Raw genomic sequence first — 19,745 nt, forward strand, 5'->3', positions numbered from 1 at the left:
TTAGCAGGAATATTGGATCAAGAGCAGAACCAGGATTTGAACCCAGGGACTCTGATATGAGATGCTAATGTCTTACTAACTAGGCCAAATATCTGCCCTCCATGAACATTTTTTGTTTCTTGAATAAAATCATTATTTTCTTTAAAATGTTCTTTTGGTGGGGCTGGTGCCGTGCTGTAGTGGGCTAGGCCTGTGACTGCAGCTCCAGCATGCCAGGTGGATGCTAGTTCATGTCCTGGCTTCTCTACTTCCAATCCAGCTCCCTGCCTGTGGCTTGGGAGTGCAGTCAAGGATGTCTTAGCTCCTTGGGCCCCTACAAGTGTATGGAAGACATGGAAGAAGCCCCTGGCTTCCTGGCTTTGGATCAGCTCAGCTTGGACCATCATTTGGGGAAAGAACCAATGGATACAAGATCTCCCTCCTTTTCTTTGCTTTTCAAATGAAAATTAAAACAATTCTAGAAAAAAAAGGGTCATTTTTGGAGCAGGTGTTTGGCTTGCTGATTAAATCACTGTTATAGATGCACATATCCCAATCTGGAAATCTCTGGATTTGAAGCCTTTTTCTAGCTCCTGACACCACCATCATGCCTATGCAGACCCTGAGGTGGGGGCAATGGCACAAGTAGCTGAGTCCATGCCACTCACTTAACAGACACATTGTGTTTCTGGCTTCTTTCTTTGGCTGGACCCAGGCCAAAACCACGGCAGGCATCTGAGAACTGAAGCAATGGATGGGAGCTGTCTCTGACTCTGCTTCTGTCTCAGTCTCTCTCTATTTCTATTTCTCAAGTAACTGGAAATTTAAAACCTTTTTAAAGCATCATTTTTTTCCCCTCTGAGACTTGTTTTGGTCACAAAACATAGAATGTAAGTTCTTTACATAACATAAAATGTAAACTCACTGTCATTCAATAATTTTTCACTAATTTCTGTTTTATTTCCTCTTCTCAAGCAGATCAGTTTTAATTTACTTTTGAATATTAATTGTATGGCATTTTGGCTAGAGAGCATGAACTATATAAATTCTTCTTGTGGAAATTTATTGTTTTGAAACTTTCCCTGTGAACACATGACTGATTTTTGTGAATGTCCTTTGGATATAATTAGCATGTTTTAATCTCCTAATTCTATTTAAAACTACTAAATGAAACTCACTGAAGGTTTATAAAATCCTCCACAATGGTATTACTATTAGTCTGGTGCATCAAATATAAGAAACGTATCTCCCAATACAATTTTATGAAAATCTCATGTTAAGAAATTTAAAAGGATTTATTTATGGACTTGAAAGGTAGAGTGACAGAGAGAAAGGGAGAAACAGAAAGATCTTCCATTGTGGATTCACTACCCAAATGGCCATCATAGCCAGGGGTCGGCTGTGCTGAAACTGGGCACCTGAAACCCCATCTGGGTCTCCCACATGAGGAGCATGAACTCCAGAACTTGAACCAGCATTTTCTGTCTTTCCAGGCATGTTAGCAGCAAGATGGATGAGAAGGTGGGTAGCCAAGACTCAATCAGCAATTCCAGTTCTGTGATACCTAAAGACTGATCACATTTACTGGGTATCTTTATCATCATAAAATATTTTTTGTGTAATGCTATGAACCTGGATTTCACTACATATGAAATTAACATTACCACCTAAACTTTGGTTTGCATTTACCTGAAGCTTTTGCTCTTTTGTTATTTCTTCTTTTCAGCACGTTAACATTATTTAACAAGTTAAAGTTTATAAGAAAAAAAATTACTGGTTGTTGCTCCTTCCCCAACCACATTCCTCTGGAAGAAGCTATCCACAAGTTGGCAAATATTCTTGTAGCATTGTTCTCTTTACTCACAAGTTGCTGAATGGTGCCCCCCCAAATATATTGGGGCACAGCAATCTCCAGAACCCATAAATGTTACTTTATATGGAAAAGAGAGTCACTGTAGGTATGAATGAGTTTCCTCAGAGGGGGAGATTCTCCAGGAATGTCCTAGAGATGCAATCACAAGAGTCCTTTGAGGAGAAAGGCAGAGGGGGATTTAACAAAGAAAAAAAGGCAACGTGACAAAGACAGCAAGTTGGAGTGATGTGACCACAGCCAAGGAATGCTGGGCTGGCACCGTGGTGCTGCAAATGGGTACCAATTTGAGTCATGGCTGATCCATTTCTGATATAGTACCATGCTAAAAGTCTGGGAAAGTAGTGGGGGAATGGCACAAATGCTTGGACCCTTCACCCACGTAGGCGACTTGGAAGAAGCTTCTGGCTCCTGGCTTTAACCTGGCTCAGCCCCAGCTGTTGAAGCTATCTGGGGAGTGAATCAGCAGAAGGAAGTTCTCTATCTCTTTAACTCCACTTTCAAATCAATAAATCCTTTTTCTTTCTTTTTTTCTTCTTCTTCTTTATTTTTTTTTTTTTTCCTTAAGAATGCTAGCAGCTACCAGAGCTGGAGGAGGCTGCCAATGGATTCTCCTCTACAGTTTTAGGACAGAGCACAGGTCAACTGATGCCTCCATCCAGTTCACCTGTTACCTTGGATTTCTGGCCTTCAAAAATGCTAAAACAGGATGTGTGCTGTCTGAAGCCACCAATTCTGCAATAATGCATTACAGAAGTCATACGAAATAAAATTTTTTTTCCCCTTTGCTCACATTTTACAGACCTGACATACTTCTGTATAGTATTCTGTAATTAGTTTTCTCTCTTATGTGGGTACATCTATAATGGATAATAGTCATAGGTGCCACTCTTTTTCTTCTTGTAAGATTTATTTACTTATTTGAGGAGCAGAGTTACAGACAGAGAAGTTGACAGATGCATCTTCCATCTTCTGGTTTACTTTCCAAACAGCCACAATCATCAGGGCTGGGCTAGGCCAAAGCCAAGAGAAAGAAACTCCATTTTGGTCTCCCATGTGGGTGGTAAGGATCTGAGTACTTGGGCCATTTTCCACTGTCTTCCCAGATACAACAAGAGGTAGCTGGATGGGAGTGGAAGAGCTGGGACTAAAACTCCGACATGGGATGTTGGGATATGGGACTCAAACTCTGATATGGGATATCACAAGTGGAAGTTTAACCCATTGTACTAGAAGGTCAATCCATTTATGATACTTTAAAGATTTATTTTTATTTTTATTACAAAGTCAGGTATACAGAGAGGAAGAGAGACAGAGAGGATGATCTTCCGTCCGATGATTCACTCCCCAAGTGAGGATCGCGCGCATTTATGATACTTTATGGTTTACTTTTCCATTTCCCCTTTTAAGACATTCTAGTTGTTTCAAAAAATTTTTATTGCAAATAGTTCTGTAATAAACAACATTGTAAGTGCACATTTGTACATGTTTTACATAGTGGAATTTTTTTTTCTTTTTGTAGGGAGGAAAAATAAACTCAAGAGTGTCTATTGGGAAGTGCATTTTAATTTTTAGCAGATATGAGATTACTTTCCAAATAGAAATTCACACTCCCATCTGCTTTCAATTTTTCTGGGGACAAATGAAGCTGAGTACCTCTTCATACTTTTTTTTTTGACAATTCGTATCATCTATTTAAGGCAATACTTGTTTAGTTTGTCAGTTTTTCTAGATTATTTGCTTTAATCCTTTCTTTCAGGGAGTGTTTGATTTTATTCTCCTTTCATTAAAGTGAAGGCAGAGTTATCTCTTCCTGATAATCTAAAATACCTTCTTTGGGAAAATCATGCAGGAACAGTCAACGATTTAAGCAGGCTAAAGCAGGAGGCAAGCGTTGTGGTACAATGGGTTAAGTCACTTCAGAGATTTAGTCCTGTCTGTGAGGCCTTCTGATCCAGTCCTGGCTGCTCTGATGCTGATCAAGCTCCCTGCTAAAGTGCCTGGAAAAGCAGCAGAAGTCGGTCAAAGTGTCCCTACCACCTACATGGGAGACTGGGATGGAGATTCTGGCTTCTGCTTTGGTCGGGCCCAGTTCCTGCAGCCATTAAGGGAGTAAACCAGATGATGGATTCTCTCTTTCTCTCTCTCTCTCTCTCTCTCTCTCTCTGTTGCTCTGCCTTTCAAATAATTTTTTTAAAATGATGGAACAGACACTAACAAAGGAGGTGTCCTGTTGCAGGCCCCGGTCTCCCAAGGATTAACTCCACAGCTTAGCTTGTTTCTCAGAGCATAACAGGATTGGCAATTTTGGCCTGATACATCTAGCCACTGGCTTAACCGCAAGTTCCTGCTTCCTATTTGTCAAGTTATCTGCCAAGGGATTGGATAAAACTCAAGGGATTTAGGGTGGCCACTAGAGGATTGGATAAACACTGGGAGGAACTCAAGGGATTTAGGGTGGCCACTACTGGGAGGAACTCGAGGATTTAGGGTGGCCCCTTGAGGACTGGATAAACACTGGGAGGAGCTAGGGATAGTATAAAAGAAAGCCTGGAGTTGCAATAAAGATCAATCTGTCATCGATCGGCATTCGGTGTACTGCATGTTGCCTTGTGTTGGCTCTCTGCGTTGTCTTTGTTGTAACCCTAGTCCCTCCACTCGGCTCGGGGTACGTGGCGACAAGGGCGTTGCCAACATCCTGTAGCACAACTGGATAAACTACCACTTGTGATACCAACAATCCGTATGTGAGCATCCATTTGAGAACTGGCTGCTCCACTTCATTCAGCTCTCTTTTAATGGCTTGGAAAAGCAGCAGGGGAAAGCCCAAATGCTTGGATCCCTGCTACTCACGTGGGAAAGACGGATGAATTTCTGACTCCAGGCTTTGGCCTACCTCAGCTTTGACTGTTGTGGCCATTTGGAGAGTGAACCTGTGAATGGAAGCTCTTGCTCCCTGTGGTTCTTCTGGTTAAATAAATAAATGAATAAATAAAAATGCCTATAGATCTTGTACCTTTCAGTTGATTCATTACTAACTTGAGATTTCCCTTGTAGGGCCTTGATTTTAGGTGTTACTCTATGAATTGGTGCTGATTAGTGGCGGTGTTTTTCACTGGGTCTTTGTAACGTTAAGGAATAGACAAGACAGTATTCTGTATAGCTTAAGCTTACCTCAAGCCAGAGAGGCTGTCCTTTTTTTCTCTTTTTAATCTTTAGCTTTTCTTTTTGGAATAGTCATAATAGAAGCTGATTTTGTAGTGCAGCAAGTTAAGCTTTCACTACACTGCTGACAACCTTGATGAGTGTCAATTCAAGTTCTGGCTGTTCTGCTTGCACTGTTTCTCTAACGTGGTGAGAAAGCATCGGAGGTTGGGTTACATGTTTGAGCCCCTGCCGCCAAGGTGTATTACCTGGATGGAGTTCCAGGCTGCTTCCTGGCTTTGCTCTGTTCCAGCCCCTGTTATTGATGACATTTGAAAAAAGATCCAGTGGATGAAAGAGTTCTCTCTCTCTTTTTTTTTGTCTCTCCATCCTCTTTTCGAAGTCTGCCTTTCAAATAAAAAAAAAATCTTTGAAATGGAAAAAAATATAAATGAATAAATAAACATTTTATAAATTATTTCTTTAAAAGACAGCATTATAAAGAGGAAGGGAAGTGGAGCAGCCAAGACTCAAATCAGACTCCCCAGGGGATGCTGGTATCACAGGCAATGTCTTTCTCCCACTACGCAATAACACCAGCCCCAATAAATGCATCTTTTTTTAAAAAAACATTAAAAAAATTTTTTTGATACAGTTTAGTTGGTGCTGAGGTCTCCCTTTCCCCCAGTTCACTCCCCTCCCCTCTAGCCTCACAATGGGTATAATTTGTGAATTTTCCGAAGTCCATCATGCTGCTGCTGGAGTGTCTCCCAACCATGTAGGAGACTGCCAGTCATTTAGGCAAACAGAAACCCAGAGCAAAGCACTTTAATGCAACCTTCTGTTCTGGGTCTTTTCATGTTGCCTTCTTTGACTAAGCCAAGTTCTTTGACTAAACTAAAGTTCATCTTGACCCATAACACCTTTGCTATTCACCAGCCCATGGGGTGTCTGGAGCACTCGCTCATCTACAGCACAGCAGCAGGCTTCTTTTACCATCTTTTACCATCCCCGTGGGTGCTGTAACCCTTATTTGGTCCTTCTCCCTGGCTAGATGCATGGTAGGACTGCACTATCTGACTCCTTCAAGGTTAGCTCAGTGAATTGTGACTTAAGGTCTGTCACTTTTGGGTTAGAGAAATTAGTGGGTAAGATGAGACACCGATATTTTGGAGTAAATTTTTATTTTTAGTGTTGCATAGCTTAGCCTGTTTTGAGTAAAACAACTACATACTCTCTTTCCAGTGTTCAAAAATGCATATGACAGATTAAAGACACTTTGTCTTTGATTACAAGACAGATTATGAGTGTGAAATGTTTCAGAGTACTTGTGGTATAAATATAGCCACAGCACTCTTCTCTTGCCAAGTCAAGCTTAAATAGGCCCAAGTTCTCAGATGGCATTTAGGTAGGAAGCTTAAAATCGCTTTCCTGGCCTATTTCTATACATCCTACACTGAGCTTTCTCAGTACAGTTCACATACCTTCCTCATTAGAACCATCTGCAGTATTTGTTTAAAAAAAAACACAGACTTGAGGTCTGGCACTGTAGCCTAGCAGCTAAGCCCTCACCTTGCAAGCAGCAGGACCCCATATGGGCACTGGTTCTAATCCTGGTGGCCCCACTTCCCATCCAGCTCCCTGCATGTTGCCTGGGAAAGCAGTCAAGGACGGCCCAAAGCTTTGGGACCTTACACCCATGTGGGAGACCTAGAAGCAGCTCCTGGCCTCGGATCAGCTCAGCACCAGCCATTGCAGCCGCTTGGGGAGTGAATCATCAGACGGAAGGTCTTCCTCTCCAATAAAAACACAAAATAAATCTTAAAATAAGAAAAATAAAAAATAGACTTGAAATGTTTGGCTTAGTGTTTTATTAGCCGGTATCCTGACATTTCTTTGTTTTTTCGTGTGTTTTTAAGACATTTATTATTTTTATTGGAAAGTCAGATATAGAGAGGAGCAGAGACAGAGAAATCTTCTATCCACTGGTTCACTCCCTAAGTGGCTGCAATGGCCGGAGCTGAGCCAATCGAAAGTCAGGAGTTTCTTCTGAGTCTCCCACTTGGGTGCAGGGTCCCAAGGCTTTGGACTGTCCTCAACTGCTTTCCCAGGCCACAAGCAAAGAGCTGGAACGGAAGCAGAGCAACTGGGACACGAACTGGTCCCCATATGGGGTCCCAGCACATGCCAGGTGAGGACTTTAGCCTCTAGGCTACTGTGCCGGGTCCTTGCCTGTATCCCATATCAGCATTTCTAGGTTTGAGTCTCTATTGGGTTCCTGACTCCAATTTCCTACTAATACACACCCTAGGAGGCAGCAAAGGATGGCTCAAATACCTGTGTCCCTGAAAAATCACATGGGAGACCTGAATCAAACACTTGGTTTCTTATTTCAACTGTTCTGGACATCTGTGGAATGAACCAATGAAGAAAGCTTGTCTGCTCGCCTCTCAAATTTCAAAGAGATAATTCAAATTAAAACAAACTGTAGGGCCCGGCAGCATGGCCTAGCGGCTAAAGTCCTCGCCTTAAACGCCCCGGGATCCCATATGGACGCCGGTTCTAATCCCAGCAGCTCCGCTTCCCGTCCAGCTCCCTGCTTGTGGCCTGGGAAAGCAGTTGAGGATGGCCCATTGGGACACTGCACCCGCGTGGGAGACCCGGAAGAGGTTCCTGGTTCCTGGTATCGGATCGGCGCGCACCGGCCCGTTGCGACTCACTTGGGGAATGAATCATCGATCGGACGGAAGATCTTCCTCTCTGTCTCTCCTCCTCTCTGTATATCTGACTTTGTAATAAAATAAAAATAAATCTTTAGAAAAAAAAACTGTAGATTTCCCTGGCGCTCTTCAGATGACAATCTTTCTGGCAGTATAAATTAAAATGCTTGCAGCAAGTAATTTCTTATTTACATTTCATACATTTTTGTCAGTCTGAAACCACCTTGTCCTACCTTGTCTGGTTCTCACATGGCTTGTGGATCAGCGCAATCCAACGCACCTTTGTGCAACTGTAGAAATGTAGATATGTTCCAGTTATGCTATATAGGTATTTTTTTCCTGAAATGTGGCTAATGTGACTGAGAAACTTTTATAAACTAATTTGAATTAAAATAGCAAGAGGTTGGCACTTAGCTGAGTGATTAATCCAGTGGTTAAGAGGCTCACATCTGTGCCCAGTGTGCTGGCCGAGTAACTAAATCCTCACCTTGCAAATGCTTGGATTCCATTATAGGTGCCAATTTGTATACTGGCTGCTCCACTTCCCACCCAGCTCCCTGCTTGTGGCCTAGCAAAGCAGTTTAGGACAGCCCAAAGCCTTGGGACCCTGAACCTGATTGGAAGGCCTGGAAGAAGCTCCTGGCTTTGGATCAGCTCAGCTCTGGCTGTTGTGGCCACTTGGGGAGAGAACCAGCAGATGGAAGCGCGCGCTCTCTCTCTCTATCTCTCTCCTCTCTGTAAATCTGACTTTCCGATACAAATAAATTTAAAACTTATATATATATATATATATATAATATATATTGTCAGAGTACCTGTGTTCAGATCCCACCTGCAGCTCCTGACTCCAGCTTCCTGCTAAGCAGATCTTGAGCGCCAATGGTGAAAGGTCAAGCTGCTCCTGCTACCTGTGTGGAAGAGCAGGATTGCATTCCCACTTCCCGGCTTCAATCCCAGCCTAGCCCTGGCAATTGCAGGCAGGCAGAGAGTCAATCAGTGAATAAATAACTAATGTAGGCTAGAGACTACCATCTTGAACACGCAGTTCTAGAATCTTTGTTCCTTGAGAGCAAAAACACCATCTTTAATCCTTGCATTCTCCCATCCTCTTTCTCCCTGACATAGCATAACTCAGTGAATGAAAACTGAAGTGAGACATAAGCCTAGGCTATTCCCATTTCTTATGGTCCTGGATTCTAAGAAATTAAGAAAGGCTACAAAAACAAAAAAGAGGAGGATAAAAATTGTGGCATATCTTAAAAGTTTTACCTTGAATTTACAAAACAGATTTATTGCCCCAGTCCTAAAATGATCATAGGACTGAATTATTAAACTACAGAAACACTCATGTCTGATGACAACATCTGAGAATAACTATGACGCTCAATTAACTTTCTGCCACCAGCTTTGCAAATAGATAAGACAGATTAAGGCAAGGCTCCTGCTAAAGGATCTTCCTTGCGCCTTCAAAGATGGAAATAAATGTACTAGTGAATACAGTCTGATCTTTAATACATGAGGTGAAATCTCACTAAAAGAAGATGATTTAGATGAGATGCAGAGAAAGCTCATCTTTCAGCTGAGAAATTGTGAAGAAATGAATTGAGTGGAGAGTTTGTAAGTTTCTTGCTTACCCCCTTGCTAACCATGAATTGCCTTAATCCTCTTCCTCAGAAGAAAGCAAGCCAAGTTAGAAGAGTGACATTCTGCAGAGTTGGAGTAACATTAAAATTCCCTTCAAGATAATTCACTGAGATAGCTCTGTTTATCTTGTTTAAGACCTGGGAGAAATCATAAACAGGAGTGCTCCTTATCAGCCCTGAATGGTGCATTTTAATTTTTGCCTAAGGACAAGGGATCAGTCAGCACCAGCTTATTTCCCATTCATTTCCCAGAATTTAAAGCTGATAGGGCAATTAAACAGAGAATACAGAAAAGTATAGATAAATCACACAGGAGAAAATCCTTCATTAAATAGAAGGGCAGAGCAAGGGACCCATTAGGATGTGGACATAGGGTCCTACCCAGACCACTGATTTGACTCAGAGCCTCGTGGTAGCCAAGGTGAAAAGGAAATAAGAACACATTGTTTACTCACGATGTAACCAAATGTTTCCTGAACCTTGGTTTTGAAAGAAAATTCTTTCATGGGATTTCCCATAGGGAACACAGGTGATCCAGTGTGTGGGAGCGATCCTGTGGTCAATGCACTTGTGAGCTCTGTGGGACTGTCTCGTCTCAAAGCCCTTGGCACATATAGAGGGCACAGTACTGGAATACAAGGAGCCAAGCACTCACAGCAGGAGGGGTGTTTCTGGGTGAGCCTGATGTGTTAGCTAACACGGTGTGGATGACTAAAGGTAGCTCAAGAGGCTTAGGGAAGATTATGGAAAATGTGTATTATGAAAAAGCCACACACAGATTAAACCTGTGCTTTAATTCCATTGTCTAGAAATATTTTCAAATCTCCTGGTACATGCTGTCAGAAGCCAGGGATCTGATCGGCAGGTTGCAGGGCTTGACAGCCTTTGGTGCAGAAGGAGTCGCCCTGCCGTTTCTCAACTGCACAGGAGCACTCCTCTCAAAGGCCAGTGAAAGCAAGCAGCTCCTTCTGGCAACCCGGGATTTTTCTTAAACAATATTTAAAAGGTAAGAAAAAGAAAAGCATTCAAGACCTCCCAAGTTTCATCCAGTAGATCAGAACTGCTGAAAACTCACAGACTGACATTGTTTTTCGAAAGTTCACATCAGTTGCCACATGTAATGTTTTTAAAATTTTTGAAAGGTTTTTTTTTCTGAAAATTTCGTTTTTCACTTGAAAGGTGTATGTCAGAGAGAGAGAGAGAGAAAGAGAGAGATTGATTCTCCTTTCACTGGTTCACTTTCCAGTGGTGGCAATGATCAGATCTGAGTTGTTCTGAAGCCATGAATCAGGAGATTCTTCTCAGTCTCCCTCTTAGGTACAGGGGTGCAAGCACTTGGGCCATTCTTGGCTGTTTTCCTAGGCACATTATCAGAGAACTGAACTGGAAATTCAGCTGCTAGGACTTGAACCAATAGCCATATGGAATGCTGGTGCTACAGGCAGAAACTTAGCTTGCTATGCCACAGCACCAGACCTGTTTAATTTTATTAAGGATTTATTTTTATTTATTTGAAAGACAAAGATGCAGACAAGGAAATAATTTTTTTTTCAAAGATTTATTCATTTTATTACAGCCAGATATACACAGAGGAGGAGAGACAGAGAGGAAGATCTTCCGTCCAATGATTCATTCCCCAAGTGAGCCGCAACGGGCCGATGCGCGCCGATCTGAAGCCGGGAACCAGGAACCTCTTCCGGGTCTCCCACGCGGGTGCAGTGTCCCAATGCATTGGGCCGTCCTCAACTGCTTTCCCAGGCCACAAGCAGGGAGCTGGATGGGAAGTGGAGCTGCTGGGATTAGAACCGGCGCCCATATGGGATCCCGGGGCTTTCAAGGCGAGAACTCTAGCCGTTAGGCCACTGTGCCAGGCCCCAAGGAAATAATTTTAAACATGTATGGGCAGGTGCTACAGAAGATCCGTTCAGAAGAAAGGCTCATTGCCTGAGTGCAGGCCAAGTACAAGGACAGCAGATCATTGACTGTCTAAACAAGAGTCCCAGTGTGGATCACGTGTTGTCCATAAAGAAGACATTAAAAGGCCTAAAAGCTCAACTGAGATGGAAAATGATTGAGAGGAATAATTTAGAAGAGTCTGATGACCATGATGAATCTGAGTTTGAGAAAATAAAACGAGAAATAACTCAGTTGTGCAACAGTGTCTTTCAGGAAATTTATCACGAGAGAGAAGCATATGAGAAACTGAATAGCTTGGCACAGAAATGGTTTCCTGAACTGCCTCTGCTTTATCCTGAAACAGGATTGCTTAAGTACATGAACTCGGGTGGTCTTCTTACTATGAGCTTGGAACGTGACATTCTTAATGTTGAACCAATGAAGGAGCTTAGCAGCAAGCATCCTCTGCTTTGCTCTTTTAAAGGGTTATTCTGTTGACGTGGACTTGGAAACCAGGGTGATGAAGCAAGCAGCTGCTTACCACAGAGCTTGGAGAGCTGCTAGAGAAGAGCCCGGGCTTTTGCCCCTGAAGTTCCTGTTTTTTTGCAAGTCGGAACCCATGGCTTATCTGGTGGTTCCTTACTATCCTCGGGCAAGCCTGAGTGCTGTACAGGCTATCATGCCTTTAACTTCAGAGGAAGCTTTGAAAGTCATGAAAGGTGTTGCCCATGACCTGCACACATTGCACAAGGCTGACATAATTCATGGATCGCTGTATCAGAACAATGTATTTGCTGTAAATTGTGAGCAAGGAATTGTTGGAGATTTTGACTTCACCAAATCTGTGAGCCAGAGTGCCGCAGTGAACATGATGGTTGGTGATTTGAGCTTGATGTCACCTGAATGGAAAATGGGAAAGCCTCCTTCTGCAAGTTCTGACTTACATGCGTATGACTGCCTTTTACTGTGGCTTTCAGTTCAAAATCAGGAATTTGAAACAAATGAAGATGGAATTCCGAAAATTGTTCAGTTTCACTTGAAAGATAGTGTCAAATCGCTCCTCTGCAGCTTGATTTATTGTACAAGTTCAGTGACTGCTGAGCAGGTTTTGAATGCTGAATGTTTCTTGCTACCTACGGAGAAATCTGTTTCTAACACAGAAAAAAATGCTGGGGTCCGTGTGATGGGTGTGGAAGACAGGAGTGTGTGAAGAGTATTGTTTCATTGCAGGCAGGGCTGCAAGGAACTTCCTGCTGTTCAGCAGGGCCCGGCAGATATCTCTACCACCACCCGAATGCAGCTCTGCCTCCCTTTGCATGGACACCAACAATCCCACTGAGATTTCTGTAATTTAGTTAGGCATTGTCTGCCTCTGTGGAGTTAATGTTTACTGCCAATGTGAGCTTGGAAGTTGATGTTGCTGATACCGTTTTAGCAAAAGGGCCTTTTATTGCTGCCCCCATTGACCATATGCTAATCAAGGGTGTTCTGTCCCCAGGTGTAGAGGGCATCTACCCTTTCCCTCCTTCTTTGATCTTTAGGTCCTTCCTTCTGTGATGTCTTTCCTCCCTTAACTGATTCAAGACTAAGTTGTAGAATGAGGATTGTAGTAGGAATGTGTTAATGATTAATAGGCGCCATCTATTGAGAACTTCCTAACCATGGCGCCAGGATGGGTAACATCCTGCCTTAGGTAAAACAAACTGCAGAATTATCCTTAGAAACACCCATTTGACCTTGATGTAAAAGTCTGAGCCAGAGTTTGACTGGTTCTGTATAAATAAAGCGGACAGCTTTCTCGCATGGTCCACAATGATCAAGGAATCCTAGTGGTCCGTCTCTTTCTCTCTTTGCGCCTCATCCACGCACCCTTCGCGAGTTCCGAACTCAGCTGGAGCTGGACTCAGGCAGAAAGATACTGAATGTACCCAACATAAAAAGGCGCCCTGTCCGCCCGCCCGCCCGCCCACCAGCCCGCCAGCCAGCCCGCCAGCCAGCCCACCAGCCAGCCAGCCATGGCGCCCAGCCTGACAGCTCCGACGGCCCCACAGCCCCAGGCCCCAATGCCATCCGCAAGAGCTGGTTCCCCAAGACGTGCAGTCTGTGGCCCGGACAGGCCTTGTCACTTCAGGTGGAACAGCCGCTTCACCACCAGTGCTCGTGCTACCAGGACATCCTTGTCTTCCGCGGTAAGACCTACAGCAATGTGCTGGTGTTGTATGGCGTGGTCCAGTGCACGGAAGGAGATGATCGCTAGCCTGCTCCTCTGTAGCCACCCCAGGCCGCGGAACGTGCTGATTAATGGGGGAGGAGCTGGGGGCGTCCTGCGCAAGGTAGTGAAGCACCCCTCCGTGGAGTTTGTGGTCCAGTGCAAGACTGACGAGGATGTCATCCACCTCTCTAAGAAATTCCTGCCAGGGATGGCCGTTGGCTACTCCAGCCCAAAGCTAACCCTCCACATGGGTGATGGCTTTGAGTTCATGAAGCAAAAGCAGGATGCCTTCGATGTCTTCATCACCGGCTCTTCCGATCCGATGCGCCCTGCCGAGGGCCTCTTCAAAGAGTCTTACTACCAGCTCATGAAGACAGCGCTCAAGGAGGATGGTGTACTCTTGCCAGGGGGAGTGCCAGTGGCTGCACTTGGACCTAATCAAGCAGATGTGGCAGTTCTGCAAGGCACCCTTCCCTGTGGGCTACGCCTACTGTACCATCCCCACCTACCCTGGCGGGCAGATCATGCTGTGCAGCAAGAACCCGAACACCAACTTCCCGGAGCTAGCGCAGCAGCTAACACAGAAGCAGGTGGAGCAGATGCAGCTTAAGTACTACAACTCGGACGTGCATCGCGCTGCCTTCGTGCTGCCCAAGTTTGCCCGCAAGGCCCTGAATGACATCAGCTGATCTCAGGTGCTGCTCTCCATACCCCCAGGACTTCGGACCCAGAGCCTTCAGGGTGCCTGAGCCCGCCAGCCCTGGGCCTCGCCCTTCCCGGTCTCACCCACTCACCAAGTACTGCCCAAACAGCTCTGTTGGGAGGGTGGGTGGGCTCTGGGTGTGTGTCAATGCAAGCCTCACCAGCTGTGTACAGCACCGCCTCTGCCTTCTGGTACCCCCACCAAACATGAGTATATATAGCCAAAAAAAAATCTATATCTATATCTATATCTATATCTATATCTATATCTATATCTATATCTATATCTATATCTATATCTATATCTATATCTATGTGTGTGTGTGTAGAAACAAAAAGAAATATAGATTCTAACTGCTGGTTCACTTCCCAAACAGCTGCAATGTCAGGGCTGTGCCAGACTGAAGCCAGGAAACAGGAGCTTCTTCCAGGGCACCCAGATGGTGGGGGTGTGGGGGACACAGCCCAAGGACTTGGCAGTTCTTTGCTGCTTTCCCAAGTGCATTAACAGGAAGTTGGATTGGAAGTGGCATAGTCAGGACTCAACCAGTGCCCATATGGAATGTGGTTTTCCAGTGGCAGCTTTCCTACAGTGCCAGCCTCTATGCCACATTTGAAAATCAATGGATTGTATATCTGGCCACAGGGCAACAGTCTGCTGGACTGAGTATAGAACACAAACCCACTTGCCTTGGCTTTTCGTTATTTTTCTTCACTGAACTACCCTGCTGGGAATGATGAGAAAATTTGGATTGAAAATGTTTCAAAGCATGTATTAGTTATTCAGTCTAACTCCAGAAAAATGTGTGGCTTTTACAAAAGTGTTTGACCTGAAAATCCATCAGCAGGAATTACTTGCAAAATGTTAAGAAATAAACAGAATACTTACTGGCCAGATCTAAGTCAACAGAATTAAAAAACATGTACTGGAATAACCATTTGAATTTGGGACAGGGGATCTCAATTCATGCTTTCTGAAAAAAGGGGAACAAGATAACTACACATCAAAGTTCATCAGAATAAAGTATCATTTGCATACTGGAAGGAAACAAACTTTCTTATCACTAAAACTAAGGAATGTGTAACCAGATAATCAAAAAGGTTTCAAATCACTTAGATAATATATTGAAACAACAAGGGCCACAACATGACTATTTATGGGACATGGGATACTTTCTGATCTGCCTGAGCCACACTTTTTCTATTGATCTGGACTTCCAAGGTCAGGCAGTAGTGCTGGTTTTATCTGAACTGGGTCCCTATGCTTAATTCACTCAACTCAACCTGAAATTGGCTCTGATTTGCAGAGTCAAAGCATGAGAATTTATTGGAAGCTGTAACCATTCTTTTAGAAACAAAGTTTATTGTTTCTAACTGTAAAGTGTACACCATCTAGAAAACAGAGAACTAGATTATGTTCTCCCCTATTTATTTTGAAAAATTTCATGCCAACAGAATCTGAAAGTCAGGCCGAAACACTGCTATAAATGCTGAGCCAACAAATTTACCGCACAGCATCTTGGCAGTTGAAGTGAAAAGGGAAAAACAGCTAGTTATGTAATTCACAGTATTATTTATTAAAAAAAAAACACATTTGTTACTCAAAGGTAGTTAAATGATTCATGACTTTTGATTTAGAGAGAGAAAATTCTTTTGTATTCATACAAGGGACTCAGAATGACCCTACAGTAAGTGCAACAGTGTGTTCTGCAGGTTGGTGTCTGCCAGAACCCCTCAGTGTGAGCAGAAGGAACGCGCCAGGAAGGCAGCATCTGCAGTTAAAAGCCTGCATTCCAGGATCCAGCTTCCTGGATCTGAATGCTGCCTTCATTGCTTACTTACCATGTGACTTTGAGTAATTACTTAACCTTCCTGAGTCTTTGCTTCCTGATGTATAACATATTGTGATTAATATCACCTACTTCAGAGGCTAATGACTATGTGATTAATAATAGCACCTACTTCAGTTTTCAATGAGCTAACATCTACAACATGCATAAATGTAGGTAACAGAGGTCCAGGTATTAAGTACCTGGCACATAGTAAAAACCAGTATCACTATATATTCAATAAAATAAACAAGTACATAGTGTTAAAACTGCAGTGGAAGGGCACCAGGGACCTGAAGAAAGGTTTCCTGGAAAGAGGATGCCAGTGGTGGGTCTAAAGCTTGTTTTAGGCTGAACTGCTTTATGATTCTGGGGAAGTTACCTGCTCAAACTGAGATACAATGTTAGTGGCAACAAAATAACCTCTAACTTCGTGTTGGCAAAATTAAAGGAGACAATATGTGAGGATTAGGTAAGCAAATGTCCTATGGTATGGATCTGGTAGGAGGATAAATTACTTTTGTATTCAGCTTTATTGTGGTCTTTCTCTTTTTCAAATAAGCGGATTCAGTTTGGAAATTATTATACATAACTATTCCCTCAGATGACATCAGAACTATCTGGAAGGAATGGTTACATGACATCATTGGCTTACCCAACACCCGGTATTTTTTTCATCTGCATGCCTTAGTAATTCCCATTCATTTCTGAGGTATCCTGTACCCACCTGCCAGTGCAGGTAAATACTGTTCCTTGACTTCCATCAGGTATGACTGCTTCATTTCCTGCATACATTTCACTTCGTACAGATCTATTATCATTGTGGTACATTTATACCTTGCATATGGCAACGAGTGATACTTAAGTATTTCTCTCCAAACCGAATTTCTCGAATGTGTCATAGCTGTATTGTCTGGACAGAGGCTGACACATACAACACTGGCTCTTAAATGTTTGGTGAAATGATCTTGATAATAAGTTCAAACAAGAGCCACAACTTGGTTGTTTATGGGACATGGAATACTTTCTGATTTGCCTGAAAGGTAGCAAACAGAATATCTTATACAGTTAGCAGGATTATCTAGGAATTAGTTTGAGATTTACACACTTAACCTGAGTGTCTCTTTTGACAGATGGGAAAGGCTGAGTAATTTGTCTGAGGTTATTTGCTTAGTTAATGGCCAGGACCAAGACTAGAATCTCCAACTACAGTTAGTGCACCCAAAGGACAATCCATACACTGACTGGCCTTGCAGACCCCAAGGATTTGGTGTCTATGTTCAAGTACCCAGCATGGAAGTTGCTGCTACTGGTCATCAATCATCGGTGTTGCTAAATCCAGTGCATGGTGTCTAGCCCTAGACACACTTGACCTGTTTGTGGCCTCTGAGAATCCCTGTCCATCCTGAATGTCTTTCCTGCATTGACTTCCCAGGCATTATGTTCACTACATTCTTTTATCTTTCTTGCCAATCTGCCTCAAATCACTTTGTGGGCTTTTGATCACTCACCACCTCCGTTTAAAGTTAGTGCAGTCCACGGCCTCTGTCCATTGTACTCATTTTTCCTTCTGTATTTTCTCCCTGATTGATCCCATCTGTGCTTAGGGCTTAAGATATCAATTTGCAGGTAAGTGTTCTCCAGATCTACTTTTAACGTTAATTCAACTTTTCTCAGTCATGGATAAGGTAACTACTGGGCATGTTCCTCTGACAGGGAGGTTCTCTCAATCAATCCCACTCCAACCACACTGCTGTTGTCCTCTGAGGAGCCTACTCAAGGTAGGAGAATGTGGCAGAAACAAATTATTTTTACTACTGATTGTATTAGTTTCCTTTTGCTGTTGTTGCTACTAAATAACCACAAGCGTAGTAGCTTTAAACAATGTAAATGTATGAGCTTGCAATTCCAGAGGTGAGTGTGATGTCAAGACATGGTCAGGGCTGTATTCCTTCCCAGATCCCTGGGGAAAAATTTGTTCTGTTTTTCCAGCTTCCAGCAGGGATGGGGAACACCCGACCCCGGAATGTGTAAGGCCTGCCAAGGCAACCACAGGTGGGATTTGAAATTTTCTTTTAAGATTTATTTTATTTTTATTGGAAAGTCAGATATACAGAGAGGAGGAGAGATCGAGAGGAAGATCTTCCATCCGATGATTCACTCCCCAAGTGACCACAACAGCCGGTGCTGTGCCGATCTGAAGCCAGGAGCCAGGAACCTCCTCCAGGTCTCCCACATGGGTGCAGGGTCCCAATACTTTTGGCCGTCTTAGCCTGCTTTCCCAGGCCACAAGCAGGAAGCTGGATGGGAAGTGGAGCTGCTGGGATTAGAACTGGCACCCATATGGGATCCCGGGGTGTTCAAGGTGAGGACTTTAGCCACTAGGCCACGGTGCCGGGCCAGGGATTTGAAATTTAATACATTTGAAGCACGCTAATTTGTAAATCAATTTTTGTATGGCCCATGATTTAGGTTATACATCTCCAAATGGCCCTTGGCAGAAAGGCCCCTCCTCCTACTGTAGGGTTGTTGGCCATCCTTGGATCTAGCTGGAGGTCAACAGTGTAGCATTTTCTTTTCATTTAAAATTATTTTTTTTCTCCTCATGATACACTTTTTGCAGATACAGGGTTTTACCCCTCTCATTTTTCCCTCTTGCCGCCTCTGGTCCATATTATCACAACAGTATAGTCCTTACTACCAGTTACAAGTTTAACTGACATTTAAATGTATCATGACATGATAGTCACTCATAAGGCAGAAAACCTAGTATTGTAACACAGAGGTCTAAATTTCATTGGGAGTCTTCCTTTTCTTGGGGAGTAAAGCCACAGCATGCCTGGTTACCTTTACTTCCTGGTATGCTGGTCTCCCTTGCACAGTTCATATATATTAATGCACACCTTTCTGCTTGTCTCTCTCACTTCCGCTCCCATCCCCACATTTCCTTTGGGACCGTCCTGCTTTGACCTCAGCCATTAAGGCTCATCTCCTCAGACTCTTAACTCAGGAGGCCCATCTGTACAGCTCCCTTTGCCATGTAACGATGCAGGTTCTAGGGGTCAGAATAGGGGCATCACTCACAAGGGGGCTGACAGGGAGCATGATTCTGTCCCACAGGCCTGGCAAAGCTTGGCCATGACCTGTGGCGGGGATTTCCTCATGGTAAACGCTGGAATTTTGCTCTGTGGCCTGGGGCTAAGTAACTTTCCTCTGGAGAAGCAGAGAAACCCACCTAAGAGAGTTCCCAGAAGGCAGTTCTTTTATGTGAAAAAGAATGAAACATACTTCCCATGCCTATCTCTCCTTCTCAGTTCATCAGTGAAGTAGGCTCTCGGTCCTCCACAGTGGGCACAGGTGCAGTGAGCAGCCAGGATGACCACGCTGATGATGTCACTCCACACAGAAGGGGACACCGATTAGTGACTAGGTGTTTAATAAGCACACCCACATTTGAACTCAGCATCCTATCCTGCACATTTCTGGTCACCCTCCCTAGCCATGTCACCACCACTATTTAGTAACTTAGTCATCTGTTGCTAGCCCACCTGCCTTAATCTTACTTGAATGGCACTCCCACCAACCCCAGCGCTCACACTGGAGACCCGGCCTGCCCATGTGTCAATGTTGTCAAGTCGACCACTTCACATCCAGCGCCTCTTCTGCTTTCCCACTGCTCAGGTTCTTAATCCATCTTCACTGGATTCCTCCAATGGCCTCAAAATTGGCTTCATGTTCTATTTGTACTCA

General features: G+C 43.7%; 2 pseudogenes; both read left to right on the forward strand.

Annotated features, from left to right (window-relative positions):
- The first annotated feature begins 1,488 nt into the window (after nt 1–1,488).
- LOC101524888 (serine/threonine-protein kinase 31-like) lies at nt 1,489–12,756 on the forward strand (annotated as a pseudogene).
- Nucleotides 12,757–12,913: 157 nt separating this feature from the next.
- Nucleotides 12,914–14,365, forward strand: LOC131481337 (spermidine synthase-like; annotated as a pseudogene).
- Nucleotides 14,366–19,745: the final 5,380 nt, after the last annotated feature.

Source organism: Ochotona princeps, chromosome 1, assembly GCF_030435755.1.
Source record: "Ochotona princeps isolate mOchPri1 chromosome 1, mOchPri1.hap1, whole genome shotgun sequence".
NCBI classification, from domain to species: domain Eukaryota; kingdom Metazoa; phylum Chordata; class Mammalia; order Lagomorpha; family Ochotonidae; genus Ochotona; species Ochotona princeps.